Source organism: Tupaia chinensis, unplaced genomic scaffold (assembly GCF_000334495.1).
Source record: "Tupaia chinensis unplaced genomic scaffold, TupChi_1.0 Scaffold143672_1, whole genome shotgun sequence".
In the NCBI taxonomy this organism is placed as follows: Eukaryota; Metazoa; Chordata; class Mammalia; order Scandentia; family Tupaiidae; genus Tupaia; species Tupaia belangeri.
Window position 1 is genome coordinate 95,570 of NW_006203520.1, and position 18,056 is coordinate 113,625.

General features: G+C 35.2%; 1 pseudogene; it reads left to right on the top strand.

Annotated features, from left to right (window-relative positions):
• LOC102474785 (pre-mRNA-splicing factor SPF27-like) overlaps window positions 1-9,799 on the top strand; it is a 35,017-nt pseudogene extending 25,218 nt beyond the window's left edge.
• The last annotated feature ends 8,257 nt before the right edge of the window (window positions 9,800-18,056 follow it).

Below are 18,056 nucleotides of genomic sequence, written 5' to 3' on the forward strand. Positions count from 1 at the left end.
CCACTTTCTATCAAATGCCAGGGTTTTTTTTTTTTTTGGCTGAATAATATTCTATGGAGTATATGTGCCACAGTTTTTTAATACATTCATCTGTTTGTGGACATTTGGGTTGTTTCAATATCTTATCAATCATGAATAATGGCACAATAAATATAGTTGTGCAAGTGCTTTTCCGACTGAGCACACTCCTGTCCATTAGGTAGATACACTGGAGTGGAATTCCTGGATCATATAGAAGTTCTATTTGAAGGTCTTTGAGGAACCTCCCTATTGTTTTCCAAAGGAATTGAATGAAATTATATTCCCACTCACAATTGTAGAGTTCCTCTTTCACCAGATCCACGCCAGTACTTATCAGTGTATTTTTTATTTTTTATTATTATTATTTTTTAATCTTCACAATTCTGACTGGGGTTATGTGGTATCTTGTAGTTTTGATCTGCATTCCCTTTATACTGAGAGATGTAGAACATTTTTTATATACTCTTTCGCTGTTCATATGTCTTCCTTAGAGAGTTGTTTATTCAGCTCACATCTTTTAATTGGGTTATTTTCTTCCCAGTAAGTCCCTTGAGTTCCCTGTGTATTCTGGTTATCAGTTCCTTATCAGAGGCATAGGTAACAAAAATCTTCTCCCATTCCAAGGGTTGTCATTCACACTAAGTACTGTGTCCTTTGGTGTGCAGAAACTTCTCAATCTGTTGTCATCCCACCTGTCTAGTTTGGGGATGATTGCCTGTGCTTTGGGGGTCTTGCTTAGGAAGTCTTTGCCTACCAAAATACCTCATAGAGTTTCCCTTGTGCTTTCCACCAGTAGTTTTATAGGGGTTTAGATTCATCTTTTTGCAGGTGAATACTCAGTTTTTCCAGCACCATTTGCTAAAGATGTTTTCCTTTTCTCCTGGATTGGCTGGTACCCTTTTCAAAACTCAGTTAGCAGTATGTTTTGGAGTTTATTTCTGGGGTCTCTACTTTGTTCCATTGGTCCATGTGTCTGTTTTTGTACCAATAGCATGCTGTTTTGATGATCATAGCTTTGTACTATATTTTGTACTCAGGAAGTGAGATGCCACCCACTCCAGTCTTCTTACACAGGATGGCTTTGGCCATAGCTTTGACAATATGGGATATTTTATGATTCCAGAAATTCTATTATTGTCTTTTCTAGATCTGTGAAGAATGTCTTTTGAAATTTTATAGGGATTGCATTAAATATGAATATTTTGGGGTAGAATTATCATTTTGATTGTATTAATTCTGCCAATCCAGGAACATGGGATGTCCTTCCACTTTTTGTGTCATTTTCTACTTAAGACCTTCATAGTTTTCCCTAGAGGAGTCTTTGACTTCCTTGGTTAGTTTTAGTCCTTGGTATCTTAAACTCTTTGTGGCTATGGCAAATGAGATTACATTCTTAAATTATGTCTCTATCTGCTTGTTGTTTGTATATGGAAATGTTATAGACTTTTGTAACTTAATTTTGTATCCTGACACTTTTTGCATGCATTTATTACTTTGAGAACTTTTTTCATGAATACTTTTGGGTCATCCATGTATACCATCATGTAATCTGCAGAGATAATATCAAGTCTTTACCTATTGGAATGCCTTTTATTTCACTTTCTTCTCTGATCACTTTGGGTAGGTCTTCCAGTAATATATAGAACAGGAATGAAGAGAGTGGCCAGCCTTGTTTTGTATCAGTTTTTAGTGGGAAACCTTTCAGCTTTTCTCCATACAGTATAATGTTAGCTATAGTTTTTTTGTAGATGGGTCTTATGCTGAGAAATGATCCTACAATACCTATTTTACTGAGAATCTTAATTATGAAGGAATTTTGTATTTTGTCAAATAGTTTTCTGCATTGATTGAAATGATCAATAATTTTTATCTTTCTTTCTGTTACTGTGGTGTATTACTTTATGGTCTGCCTATGTTGAACCATCCTTGCATTCCTGGAAAAAAGCCTACCTGATCATGATGGATAATCTTTTTTGTATGCTGTTTAATATGGTTAGCAAGTATCTTGATAATTTTTGCTTCTCTATTTATTAGAGACATAGGTCTGCTGTTTTTCTTTACTGTCATATCCTTATCCATTTTGGGAATGGGGTGATGGAGGCTTCATCAATAAATTTGGAAGGATCCCTTCCTTTTGGATATATAGAAACAGTTTGAGTAGATTGGGGGTTAGCTCTTCTTTAAAAGTTTTGTAGAATTCCAAAGTGAAGCCATCAGGACATGGACTTTTCTTAGTCGGGAGGTTATTTATTACTGATTTAGTCTTATTGCTTGTTACAGGTGTATTCAGGATTTCTATGTCCTCCTGAGTCAATATTACTTGGTTATATGTATCCAGGAATTTGTCCATCCATCCAGGTTTTTTTATTTGTTGGCATATAGTCACTCATAGTATCTTCTAATGAAATATTTTATTTCTATTATGTGTGTTTTAATATTGCCTAATTTGTTACAAATTTGATATATCTGGTTCCTTTCTTTTGTCTTAATTAGTATAGCTTAATTAGTCAATTTTGTTTATCTTCTTCAAAGAACCAACTTTTGCTTTCATTTATTTTCTGTGTAGTTCACTTATTTTCTATTTCATTTTCTTCTTGAATCTTTATTATTTTTTTTTTCCTGGCACTTTTTGGATTTTTTGTTTTTGTTTTTTTCAATTCCCTGAGGCATGATGTTAGGTGGTCCTCTTGCTACCTTTCCATCTTTTTCCTTTGTGCACTAAATGTTATGAACTTCTCTCTTATGGCTGCTTTTGTAGTGTCCCATAGATTATGGAAGCTCATGTACTCATTATCTTTTGTTTCCATAAAGCTTTTTATATCAGTCTTAATCTCTTCAGTAGTCATGAAGTCATTCAGAAGGATTTTAATTTGTTTCCATGTATTTGTGTATTTTTGAGGGTTTTCCTGAGATTAGTATCATTTATTTCAAGCGATCAAAGAAGATACTGGATATAGTTTCTACACCTTTGAATCTGTAAAGGCTAATTGTTTTTGCCCTATCATGTGGTCATTCTTCAACAAGATACCATGCATGGCTGAAAAAATGTACATTTTGTATTCTTTTGGGTGGAAAGTTCTATAGATGTTTGTCAAGACCATCTGGTTTAATGTATCATTTAGGTCCTGAATCTCTTTGCTAATTTTTATCCTATTGACATCTTTGGAAGAGGTGATGGGGTGTTTAGATCCCCAACAATTAGTGTGTTATAATCTATCTCTGCTTTAAATCTAGCAGTCTTTCTTGGATAGTTCATCTTTAAATAAACTTGTTTTTGTAAGTCTGGTTATTAGCACAAATTTGTGAGCTAAAATATATGTTTATTTACCAAACTTTAGGTACTTTTGGAAAATACTTGTTGGGACAAACATATTTTAATCACCCTCAAACTCAACTCCATACCCAATTGCAGCCTGCTCTCATTTATCTTTCTCCAAATCCTAACAAACAGTAATATATATTAGAGCTCTATGAATTTGCATTTTTAAACACTTCAAATAAATAAAATTATATCATTAGTATTCTTTTGTTACTTGCAGTTTTTATTCAGTAAATTGATGAGAATTATTCAACCTTTGACATACATAAGACTTATACATACATAAGACATATCTTTTTAAAATTTTACATTTGCCAGAGGATTCATGAACTTGCCAGAGAGTAATAGAAAAAAAAAAAAAGAGAGAGTAAGAGAGAGAGAGAGAAATCATAGTATGTTACCCTACAATTCTTTCTTCTTCATTTACCATCCTGCTGGCATTACGGGCACACATGCACATGTGCCCAGCATGTTAATTAAGCTACTGGGTCTGGAAATTGAACCACACAGTTCATCACATGGCATCAGTTCATTTAAACACCCACCTAAACTGGTGCCTCAAGCACTTATTTTTTAATATTGCTGAATAATATTCCAGAAATAGTTGTACCATGTTTGTCTGTACATGTATCCTTTATTTTTAATTTTAACTAATCATTAATTATTGAGAGATTTATTTCTATAGGACATAAACACTCACTGGAGGCACAGAGAGACAGAAAGTGAGAAACTACACACCAGGAAGTTGGCCACTTCATAATCTCTTCTCCTCCATTCCTAAACTGCCCACCAGGAAGTTGGCCACATCATAATCTCTTCTCCTCCATTCCACTCTTGGGTTTTTGGGCACACACCCACGTGTAGTAGGCATGAGTTTCAAATTGCTGAGTCTGCGACTCAAACTGGAATAGACCAGGTGGGAATCCAGAGCCTTCACCAATACATCACCTGCTGACTTCTTTATTTTTTAATTTGCATTTAATTATTGTATGTACTTACAGCATACCATATGGTTTTTCTTAGCATTCATGTATGCCTGACAATTCAGTAAAAAACATATTACCATATATATAATTTTCAACATAACTTTACAGTCTTGTATCTGTTAATGTTTTTTACTAAGTCTCTCCCTCCCATATCCTACTATTCACCTTCTCCTTATAGTCTTTGGCATCTACACTTACCTTCCTTGATATTATATCTTTAAATCTTTGCATTTCTGCTATAGTGTTTACATTTGTGGCATATTTGTATGAGGATGCAGTGTTGTCTGGCTTACTTTACTTAGCATTAAATCCTCCATAGTCACCCACTTTTTATCAAGTGAGAAGGTCTTATTGTTTTATGCATAAATAGTATTCCATAGTGAATATGTGCCACATTTTTCAATCCAGTCTTTTATTCTTGAACATTTAGGTTGGTTCTATTTCTTAGAAATTGTGAATAATGCTGTAATAAAAATGAATGAGCAAGTGACTTTCAAGTTTAGTATTCTATCTTTTGGGTAAATACCCAGGAGCAAAATTATTGGGTCATGTGGTAATTCTATTTGTAGGTTTTTGAAGATTCTCTGTTTTGTTTCCACAGTGACTACCAATGTAGTACAGCACGAATGGTACAAGTGGGTTTCTTTTTCACTGCAGCCTCTTGAGCACTTTTTATTCTTCATTTTAAAAATTATATCCACTGTAATTGGGGTTTAGTGGTATGTATTTGTGGTTTTAAGTTGTATTTCCTTTGATAAGAAATGTTGAGCATTTTTTCATATGCTATTTAACTATTCATAAGTCTTCTTTGGTTAGTTGTCTCTTCAGCTCACTTGCCCACTTTTTAACTGGATTATCCTTTTTAGGTAGGCAAGTCACTTGAGTTTCCTAAATAATCTTATTATCAGTCTATTATCTGAAACATAGTTTGTGAATATTTTATCCTATTCTGAGGGTTATGTCCTCATTCTATTTTTTTCTTTGTTTTGTGAATTTTTTTAATTTCGATATAGTATTGCTTGTCTATTTTTGGAGTTGTTTCCGTTTGCTTTAGGGGTGTTATTTAAGAAAGCTTTACTTACGTCAATGTCTTTAAGAGATTCCCATTTTTAACCAGTAGTTCTACATTTTGAAGCTTTACATTTGGATCTTTAATCCATTTTGTGTTGATTTTTGTTAATGGTGAAAGAAAGAGGTCCAGTTATATTATCTGCAGGGAGATATCCAGTTCCTCCAGAAGTATTTGCTGAAGAGTTTCTTTTCCTCACTGGAGTGTCTTGTGCCTTTTTTCAAAAATCAGTTGACTGTGTGCTTTTGGGTTTATTGCTAGCTTCTTTATTCTGTTCCTTTAGTCTACATGTTTGTTTTTGTGACAGTACCATGCTATTTCATTATCACGTCTTTGTAATATATTTTGAGGTCAAGTAGTGAGATGCCTCTAACTTTATTCTTTATGGACAGTATTGATTTCCTGATATGGGAAATTTTATGATTCCAGATGAGTTTTATTAACGTTTCTATTTCTGTGAAGAATCTGACAGTAATTTGAGCAGAATTGCATTGAATAAGCAAATAAGATTTGGGTAATATTGATATTTTGATTATATTAATTCTTCTGATCCAGGAACATGGCATGTTTTTCCACTTTTTGGTATCATACTAAATTTCTTTTTTTTTCAGTTTTTCATGGTTTATTTTGTAGAGGTTTTTCACCTCTTTGTTTAGGTTTATTCCTACATATATCATTTTTTTCAGGACTTCAGAGTAGATTTTTAGTTTTCTATGACTATCAACAATAAAATTGCTTTCTGCAATTCTACCTCAGTTGGCTCATTGTTTGCATATAAAGACATTATAGATTTTTGTATATTGACTTTTGTGTCCTGCCACTTTTCAGAATTTTGTCATAACTTCTGGGAGTATTTTTGTGAGTTCTTTAGGATTATCTATGTATATAATCACGTCATCTGTAAATGGGAAAAATTTTGCTTGTACTTTTCCTATTTGAATGGGTTGTATTTTACTCTTGTTTAATTGCATTGGCTAGGACTTCCAGTTAAAAATGAGTGGGAGTGCAAAAAGTGTATGACTTTGTCTGGGTTTTAGTGGGAATGCTTTCAGCTTTTTCCCATTCAGTATAATGTTACCTATGGGGTTTTCATATATTAATTTTATTGTGTTTGGAAAATTCAGAATATTTATCATAACAAAACTCAATGAGAGACGAGAAAAAAACAGACAATTGTGGGAGATGACAAAATTATTCCATGACATGAAAATGGAATTCTATAAAGAGGTAGACATGTTTAAAAAAGAATGAATTCAGACTTCTGGAGATGAAGGATTCAATGAAGGAAATAAAATGATGTGTCAAAATTATATTCCATGCAGAACACTGTGCAGAAGAAATAATCTCTGAGCTTAGTGATACTGTCCATGATATAGTCCAATCCACCAAAAGAAAGAAAAATGAAAAATAATGACAACAGCTCTTTCCCACTATACACGATGGCAGGCGATAAAGCTGCAAAGCAGGATACTAAGGAGAAGAAACCTGAAGCCAAGAAGGCTGATGCCAGTGGCAAGGTTAAAAAGGATGACTCTAAGGCTAAAAAGCCCAAGAAGGGGAAGCCCCATTGCAGCCGAAACCCTGTCCTAGTCCGGGGCATCGGCAGATATTCCCGGTCTGCCATGTATTCCAGGAAGGCCATGTACAAGAGGAAATACTCGGCCACTAAATCCAGGATCGAAAAGAAAAAGAAGGAGAAGGTTCTTGCGACTGTCACAAAACCGGTTGGTGGAGACAAGAATGGTGGTACCCGGGTGGTTAAACTGCGCAAAATGCCTAGGTATTATCCTACTGAAGATGTGCCTCGAAAGCTGTTGAGCCATGGCAAAAAACCCTTCAGTCAGCATGTGAGAAAGCTGCGAGCTAGCATCACTCCTGGGACCATTCTGATCATCCTCACTGGACGCCACAGAGGCAAGAGAGTAGTTTTCCTGAAGCAGCTGAGCAGTGGCTTGCTACTTGTAACTGGACCGCTAGTTCTCAATCGAGTTCCACTGCGTAGAACACACCAGAAATTCGTCATTGCCACCTCCACGAAAATTGATATTAGCAAAGTAAAAATCCCAAAGCACCTTACCGATGCTTACTTCAAGAAAAAGAAACTGCGGAAGCCCAGACACCAGGAAGGTGAGATCTTCGACACAGAGAAGGAGAAATACGAGATTTCAGAGCAGCGCAAGATTGATCAGAAAGCTGTGGATTCGCAAATTTTGCCAAAAATCAAAGCTGTTCCTCAGCTCCAGGGCTACCTGCGATCCGTGTTTGCCCTTACAAATGGAGTCTATCCTCACAAATTGGTGTTCTAGATCTTTTTGCCAAGAACCTAATTAAATAACTGATCATATAAAAAAAAAAAAAAATAATGACAACAAATGGAATATATGAGGCACCATTAAACAGTTGAGTATTCACATAATGATTATATAATAAGGTGAAGAAATGAGTAAAGGCATATAAAATCTCTCTCATGAAATACTATCTGAAAAATTTCCAAGTCAAGGGAGAGATAGAGACATCCAGATCCAGGAATACCAATGACAACATGGAGATACAATGTAAGAAGTTTCTCATTAAGTCATAACATTCTCAAAATGGCAAAAGTCAGTCAAAGAGAGTATCTTAAAATTGACAAGAGAGAACATTCAAGTTACTTATTAAGGATATTCCACCAAACTGACCCAGACCTCCCAGCATAATGCAGGCAAGGAAGGAGGAAATGAGAAGATATATTTAAAGTTCTGAAAAGAAAACAACTTCAGCCAAAAATACTGTAACTGGAAAGATTATCTTTCAAACTGGAAGGAGAAATAAACACATTCCGAGATGAACAAAACCTGAAAGGCTTATTTACCAATACTAGACCAGCTTTTCAAGAAATACTACATCAGGAAAATGAAAGGGAGATAAATATAAATAAAAAGGCAGATTAACCAGGAAAACAGGTCCACATTTATTGATAAAAACAGTGAATATAAATGGATTAAATTATCCAATTAAAAGATGCAGCATTATGGGCCAGCAGATGATATGGTGGTTGAGGTGCTGGATCCTACATGGCTTAACAAGACAGCTTGAAAATGAACCAGGCATGTATGTGTGTATGTCCAAAATTGTGAGAGGAGAATGGAAAAGAAGGAATTCCAATGTGACCATTTGACTTGGGGTGGGAGAGTAAAGTAATTTTATGTTGACTTGTTGACTTTATGTTTCCTCTTCCTGTCTGTCTCTGGTGAACACACATATCCTGTAGGGAAAAAAAAAAAAAAAAAAAAAAAAAAAAAGAAAGAAAGAAAAAGAAAAGAAAAGAAAAGAAAAAACAGCAACAACAAAACAACAAGAACAACAAAACAACAACAACAACAACAAAATAAACCTCTCCAAAAAAAGTAGATTTGGTCATGCAGAAGATTGAATCTGTGGAACCAGCAGTTAGCATAATGGCTATGTCGCTGGACTCCCACGTAGTCGACTACAGTTTGTGTCCTGGACCTGGTGGCTTAAAACTCATGCCGGGCGTGTGTGCTTGCGTGCCCAGGATCCCGAGAGGAGAATAGAGGAGAAGGGACTGCGGTGTGGCCATCCCCCCTGGGGGGTGATTTCTGGCTTTCTGTCTCTCTGTCTGGCGAGCACACATGCCCTATAGCAAAAACCTCTAAAAAAAAAAAAAAAAAAAGATTGAATCTGTGATCTAGAAGATAGAACCTCTGGCCTAGAAAAAATTACCACAGAGTGGTGTCCAGAACGGCGGGTATGGGTTTGGTGGCTGGAGAGGTGGTGGTGGATGCTCTGCCATATTTTAATCAAGGCTGTGAAGCACCTGGTGTGCGGGAAATGGCTGCATTGCTGGTGGAGGAGAAAATGCTCAAATACTGATGTACAAAAACTACATCAGCTATCTGATGGCCCTTGATTGTTCTGCCTTTGAAACTGACATAATGAGAAATAAATTTGACAGACTGGCTGCTCAACAACTAATTGAATTGCTCACTATGAAACATATGAGGTTCTACCCGTTTTCCAGGTTGGAAAAATGACATTAATGTATAAATAATTCTAAGGCTCAGAGCATCAAGCAGTTTGAATTGAGAATCTGGAGTTAATGTCACAGCACGGATGCATGCCTAGAAAGTACATAATGAAAATCTAGTTCATATGATTGAACGTGCGCAGAAAGAGCTTCAGAAGTTAAGAAAACATATCCAAGATTTAAACTGGCAATGAATGAACATTCAGCTCACAGCTGGATCCAAGTTGAGAGAAATGGAATCAAACTGGGTCTTCTTGATCTGTAAAAATTATGAGATTGAATGGACTATTGTGCAATTAGAAAATGAGATCTATCAAATTAAGCAGCAACATGGAGAGGGAAAGGAAACATCCAACACTTCTGAAAAGACAGGTTAATTTTGTAGGTATTATAGAAAGAAAGAAAGTCAGGCTTTCACAGGGTATAGGCATCTGAACTCTCAGAACTTTAAAAGACAACACTATCTCACAAAACTGGGAGTGGCTGAGTGCTTAGAAAGTATAGATTGTGCAGATAGTTGCAGTAGCCCTATTCACATATATTAGCAAAATGAAGAATTTCATGTTGGTATTTTTATACCAATAAAAGAAATTATAGGTTTTTGAAGTAAAGTATGACTTTAGAATAATACTGTGTTATAGAATCAGTTTTGAGTCACTGGACCATATTTTGTATCCAGGCATCTTTTTTAAAGCTTTCTTCATGTGCAAGAAGTTGGAAACTTTTGATTTATGGTTTTGTCTAATAAAGAGGTATTCCTAAAGACACACACACACAGAAAAAAAAAATCACCACAAAGAATTTAAAAAGAGGATAACATGGAAAATACTAGATATTATTAAACACCGAAACATCTGAATAATTGGTAACCCAGAAAGTAAAAAATCTAATAAGGATATTGATAATATATTCCATAAAACACTTAAAGAAAACTTTCCACACCTAGGGAAACATACAATCATCCAGACCAAAGAAATACAAAGTGCCTCAAATAGAATGAACCTAAGAAGATCCTCTCCATGGCACATGATAAGCCAGGTTAGCGAAATTCACATATAAAGATAAGATTCTAAAAAATACAAGAAAGAAACATCTAGTTACTTACAGAGATCATTCCATTAGGCTAACATTGGACCTCTCAACAGAAACAATGTGAGCAAGAAAAGAATAGGAAGGTATGTTGAGCAGGAAAAAAGTAAGAAGATATAACTAAAGAATTAAAAGTAAGACAACTTCAACAGAGAATACTATACCTGGCAATATTATTTTTTTAAAAGGGAGAAAAGATAAGAAAAAAAAAAAAACTTGAAAGAATTTACTAAAACTTGACCAGTTCTTTAAGAAGAGAGACCAGCAGTTAGCGTGATGGCTATGTTGCTGAACTCCGATGTAGCCGACCGCAGTTTGAGTCTTGGACCAGTTGGTTTAAATTCATGCTGGTCACATGTGCGTGTGTGCCCAAGATCCCAAGAGGAGAATGGAGGAGAAGGGATTGCAACGTGGCCATCCCCCCTGGGGGGTGATTTCTCATTTTCTGTCTCTCTGTCTCTCTCTGTCTTTCTGGAGAGCATATGTGCCCTATAGCAGAAACCTCTCTCAAAAAAAATTGAATAAAATAAAGAAGAGGGAGTGCTATACAAGGATAATTAAAGAGACAGAAATATGAGAACAAGAAAATGGCTAACATAATGGCAGAGATAAGTCTGCAAATATCAATAGTAACAATGAATGTGGGTACCAGCAGATGACATATTGGTTAGTTCACTGGACACCCACATAGTTGATCATGGTTCAAGTCCCAAACCTGGTAGCTTAAAACTCACACCAGGTACATGGGGCCAGCAAGTGGTGTAGTGGTTAAGGGTTCTGGACTCCCACATGCTAGCCATGGTTCAAGTCCTAGTGGCTTGTTTTCTCACTTTCTCTCTTTCTCTCTCTCTCTCTCTCTCTCACTTGTTTTCTCACTTTCTCTCTCTGTCAAATTGTAAAATAATAATAATAATAATAAAGTTAAATAAAATCATTCTTTAAAAAAATCAAACCACATTCATGTGTGTGCATATCCAAAAATCCCAAGGTGAAAATGGTGGAGAAGGGATAGCAGAATAGCCATCCCTCCTGGGGAGTGATTTCTTATATTCTGTCTTTCTGTGTCTATTGCTCCAACAAGTGCATATGCCTTAGAGCAAAAACTCTCTCAATTAAAAACATAGTGATAAATGTTAATGGATTGAATTCTCCAGTCAAGAGACACTGACTGGCTAAATGGATTTAAAAAGTAAACAAACAAACAAAAAACAAGCAAACAAAAACAGAAACTCTCTATTTGCTGCCTACAAGAAACACACCTCATACATAAAGACATACATGGACTAAATTGTGACAAGTTTGTAAAAGGCATTCCATGCAGATAGAATCCAAAAAAAGACTAGAGTCACAATACTCATTTCAGACAAAGACTGTAAAAAGAGACAAAGGAGGACACTATATGGTACTAAAAAGGTTAATTTGTTAAGAAGATTTAACAATTAGAAATATCTATCCTGTATGTATACACACACACACACACACACACATAAAAAAGAGCAAGATAGAGAGCTCCCCCAAAACGTGAAAGAAAGACTGACAGATCTGAAAGGATCTGCAACACAATAATTCTTGGGATCTCAGCACCCCACTATCTTCTTTGGACAGATCATCTAGACAAAAATCAAGCAAAGAAATACAGGATTTAGGCAATACCATAAATCAAATGGACTTGACAGACATCTTTAGAATCTTCCATCCAACAAACACAAAATACACATTTTTATCACCCATTCATGGAATCCTTTTGAAAACTGACCACATGATAGGGCACAAGAGCAGCTTTTACAAATTGAAAGGCATAAAAACTATATCCAGCATCTTCTCTTACCATGATGAAATTAAATTTCATATTAATTTCTGAAAGAACCCTAAAAAACACACAAACGTATGGAAACTAAACAACCTAATCCTGAGTGAAATCACAACCACTGAATAAATTAAGACCAATATCAAAAGATTGATTGAAACTAATGATAATGAGCACAAGAGTTTTCATAATGATTGCAAGTAGTGCACATAAAAAAAAAAATGGTAAAGTGGCAAAAAGACAACCCAGAACCATGTTTCAGGGAACTGGAAAAGCAACAATAAAAAGAACCCAAAAACGCCAGGAAAAAAAGACATAATAAAGATCCAAGCAGAAATAAATGAAATAGAAAATAAATGAAACAGAAGATAAATTTAACCAAAAGCTGGTTCTTTGAAGAGAAATACAATTTGGATTGCTAGATTAATTAAGAAGAGGGAAAGGAACAGGATAAATCAGATTCACAATGAAACTAGCAATATTGCAACAGACATAATATAAATACAAAACATATGTAAATTGAAATATTTACTCTGTTTGTGGCTTCCATTTTCTTTTCCTAAGCAGTGTCATCTAAAAAGTGGTTTTTCATTTTTGTGAAATCTAAATCAACTTTTTTTCATTTGTGCAATAAGTTAGTATTCTTATTATAAAATAAATTGTCATTACAATATTCTAGAATTTATTCCACTTATTTACTGGCACCTTTTTGTTTGCTTACTACATTTTTTTACATGCCTCCTCTGCCCACTTTTCTTTCTTCTTATATCCATTGTCACATTCTCCACTTCTATGTAATCAAATCTTTTAGCTTCAACCAATAAATGAGAATATATAGATTCGTATTTTAATCCCCAATTTATTTATCCTAACATTATTCCTTCAAAGTTGGTGTTCCAAATTTAGAAGTGTACATTTTCAAAGTGCATAACATAGAGATGTTTGAAATGGTGAATATTTTCAGGATCCTAATTTGATTATTACACAATGTCTGTACCTTTTGAAAAATCACACTGCATCACATAATTATGTACAACTATTATATAAAATTACAAGTTTTGAAAATAAACTTTTGCATAATCCAGGGCCATAAATATATTTGAATGTACTGTATTAAATGTATATGTTCTCATCATAAAAAATGAAAACTATTTGAGGTGATGCTCATATGATTTACCTTTCTTTAATCATTTCACATTGCATTCAAAAATTATGAAGTACTTTATATTTTATAAATGTACATAACTGTAATTTACCTATAATAATTTACAAAATGTATAAGAAGCTAAGAAGCAAAATTTTTTGGGGGGAGGAGAAGTTTTTGCTATAAGGTGTGAGTGCTCATCAGAAAGACAGAGACAGAGAGATGGAAAGCAAAAAATCACTCCCCAGGAGTGATGGCAATTCTGCAATCCCTTCTCCTCCATTCTCCTCTCCAGATCTTGGGCATGCACGCGCATGCACCTGGTGTGAGTTCAAGCCACCGAGTCCAGGATTCAAACCATCGTCAAGTACATGGGAGTCTAGTAACACAGCCATTACACCAACCGTTGGTCCCAAGAAGCAAAATATTTAAGGGACACAAAAATGGAAAATTCATCTTTTGATAATAATATGTATGGTAATTTGTTTTCTTTTTTTAAGATTTATTTTTAATTTTATTTATTATCATTTTTCTTCAACTTTGACCAGAGAGAGACAGACAGAGAGAAAGGGAGAGTAAGAAAATAAGCTGCCAGGTTTGGGACTTGAACCATGGTCAGCAATGTGGGAGTCCAGTGCCTCACACACCATGCCACCTGTTAGCACCAGTAATTATTTTTCCAGCTGAGCATTTTTTTATCCCTTAAAGAGATGTCCATTAGTGGTATTGCTGGATCATATGGGAGTTCTATTTGTAGGCCTTTGAGGAACCTCCATATTTCTCTCTACATGCAGCATTATTTACAATTGCTAAGACATGGAACCAACGTAAATGTCCATGAAGAGATAAATGGATTGAAAAAGTGTGGCCATTTATACACTATGGAATACTACTCTGCCATTAAAAAAAAATGAGTCCCTTGATTTGATAGAAAGTAGACATATGGAAGACTCACTGCTAAACCAACCAAACCAGACTGTGAGAGGCATTGTATGTCCCCACTCAATATATAGCAAATACCAGCACTCTGTGGCAGAAACGGAAAGATGGGAAGGTATAAAAGCTGTAATGATACACAGTGAATGAATATAAATTTTTTCCTGCAACTTTACTGAATTCATTTGTTAGTTCAAACAGTTTTTTGAAGGAATCTTTAAGAGTTTTACATGTAAAATTATAGCACCATCAAACAGTGAAAGTTATACTCCTTCTTTTCTTATTTTGACATCTTTTCTTTCTCTTGCATTATAGCTCTTGCAAGAACGTTCATTACTATCTCGAATTGTGCACATCCTTGTCTTGTTATGTCTCTTAGAAGAAAGAATTCAAATTTTCACCATTGAGTACAATGGTTTTTTTAACATATATATTTTTACTTATTCATTTTAATACATATTTTATCACATGTCTTCACAGTATATCATTTTTTCAACACAAAAACCATGCAAGTCATTCAAGACAAAGATATTACTATATATATTATCATTAGCAAATACCTTCACATTTTTTGCCAATTAAGCATACTTTTCTTTCTTTTTTCTTTTTCTTTTTTTTTTTTTGAGAAGTTTTTGCTATAGGGCATGTGTGCTTGCCAGACAGACAGAGAGAGACAGAGAGATAGAAAGAGAGAAATCACCCCTCATGGGCTAGAATCTAGTGACAAGTACACTGTAATTTTCTTCTGAAGCAGTTTTTATTCCCCCCCTTCTCTCTCTATTCCCCCTTTTACTAAAGAGAGGTATAAACTAAGTTATTTGCAAAAGAAAATGAGGTGAAAGTTTTTTTATCTTTTTCTTCCCACATAATCTTTTCTTCCCATATAATCTTTCCTGATACAGTACTTTTGGTTGAAACTGTTTTTCACATAACACTTTGAATATAATTTCCCATTTGTTCCTTGCTTGCATTGTTTCTGATGAGAGGTCTGATGTTAGTCTGATGGGATATCCTTTGAAACTAACTTGACATTTTTCTCTTGCCAATTTTAGTATCTTATCTCTCTCTGTGGTTTTGGTCAATCTGGCTATCATGTGCCTTGGAGAAGATCTTGGGTTGATTCTATGTGGAATTCTTTGTATATCATGGATCTGGATCTTTGAGTGACTCTCTAGGTTTGGAAAGTTTTCTTCCAGGAATTCATGGAATATATTTTCAATGCCCTTATTAGTTTATTCACCTTCTGGGATACCAATTATCTGAATGTTTGGGTACTTAATGGCATCTAGTATTTCTTGTGTAGCATTCTCATTTTGGGAGGGTTATTTTCTCTGTCTTTTTGGTGAATTGTTCTACTCAGAGGTTCTGTCTTCTAGATCTGAGATTTGAACTTCTGAATAATATAATCTGCTTTTACTACTTTCAAGGGAGGTTTTGATTTCCTGTATTACAGTCTTCATCTCTAACAGTTCCATTTGGTTCTTTTTTTATGGTGTGCATTTCCTTTTTCCGATCATGGAAGAACTTCCATACCTCCTGGAATTCATTGTCTCTTTTCTCCTGCATCTTCTGGGGCTCATTGTGTGTCTCTTCTCTTGCATCTCTGTTAGCTTTGTCACTATAAATAGTCTAAAACCTTTATCTGACATTTCCAGGTGTCCCATTGTACTGTCTGTGGATGGTGAAGGACTGTTCTTTTCCCTTGGGAGAGAGATATTTTCTTGATTTCCCATATTCCGTGAGCCACTGCAGTGATGGTTTATAGTAATCTGATTATATGCTACTTACTACCTTCTTGAAGTTAATTATGGATGTTAAAGACATGTGGAAAGAGATGGCCTGCAATTTTTCTGCAGTAACATTGCTTCACCAAGGAACCTGCACTTTTTTCAATGGAACTAGATATTACAAAGATCTCACAGTTTCAAGGCAATTGGGTACATGGATTCAACTTCGGGGTTTAAAGTATTCAGATGTCTCACTACTGTGCATGTAGACCTGCCTAGACAATGTGTGGAAGGTGAGACGCAAGGTGAAGAAGTCAGGTAAAAGGAAGGAAACAAAGAGAAAAAGACAAAAATGAAAGAAAAACAACAATAAAAAAACCCTAAAATGATAAGGAGAAAAGTATTTCATTTTTTAAAAAAGGCAAAAAAAAAAAATAAGAACCACGCAGTGTAGAGGGTATTTCCCTTTAACGACACAGGGAAAGCCCACCTCAGATGCATTTGGATTCTGAATTTAGCAAGAGAAAGAAGAGGTCAGAGGCAAGAGACAGTATCTACAGAGTTTTTAAAACAACACACATATATATAAGAGAGAAAAATTTTGAGAGAAAGGGTGAGGGAGAAAGAGAGACAGAGACAGAAAGAAGACAGAGACACACTAGCTGACTTTTCTCTGGGTGTTTGGCTGGATAGAGGGATTTGGGGCAGAGGATTTTTTTCAATTAAAAGCACAGGTAAAATCCACCTCAGATGCACATGGATTCTGAAATTAGCAAGAGAAAGAAGAGGTCAGAGGCAAGAGACAGTACCTACAGAATTTTTAAAAACAAACACAGATATATATGTATATATATGAGAAAAAAATTTTGAGAGAAAGGGAGAAGAGAGACAGACAGAAAGAAGACAGAGACCACCCTACCTGACTTTCTGCTGTTCTGGTTTGGGACAGAGGCTCTTTATGGTTAAAGGACAAGGAAATTCCACTTCAGATGCACATGGATTCTGAAATTAGTAAGGGAAAGTAGAGATCAGAGCAAGAGACAGTACCTACAGACTTTTTAAACACACACATACACATACACACACACACACACACACACACACATATATATATATATATATATATTTATATTGGAGAAAATTTTGAGAGATAGGGAGGGGGAGAGAGAGATAGAGACAGAAAGAAGACAGAGACCACCCTACCTGTCTTTTTGCTGAGTGTTCATCCAGAAGGAGGGGTTTGGGCAGAGGCATTTTCTGGTTAAAGGGTCAGGAAAATCTCACCACCACCTCTGATCATAAGGGTTCTGCCTTTTTGCTGGGTGTTAATGAATATAAAAATTTAAAAATATTTGTTAAAAAAGCAAAATACATTTGATGACATCATGGATGTGAATATAGGTTGATAAATGTTTACTAATTCCAGTTTGGCACAATACAAATATTCTGTAAAAATTTCTGTCCATTGTAAAAGACATAAATTTACATATAATATTATTTAAAAAGCATGAAGAGCAATGGTGATAGTAGAGACAGTGCAGGAGGAGGGTTGGAAATGGGGTGAGAAGGAGGGAATCAAGGGGAAAAGATTCAAACCATTTAAGGAACAGAAAAATGGAAAATTGCCTGTTGATGATGAACACATATGGTAATTTCTTTGACTGAATCAATATACAGTGTATTCACAATCAGAAAATTCTTTTGGTATGTTATATTGATACACAGTGATTGAATGTAAATTGATAATAATAGATTTTTTCAGGGAGAAAGATTGTTGCTATAGGATAAATAAACTCAACAGAGAGCCATAGAGAGATAGAGAGACAGAAAGCAAGAAATCATCCCCTGGGGCGGGGGGGGATGGCCACACTGCAAACTCTTCTTCTCCAGTCTCCTCTTAGGTTCTTAGACATGCATGCACATGCACCCAC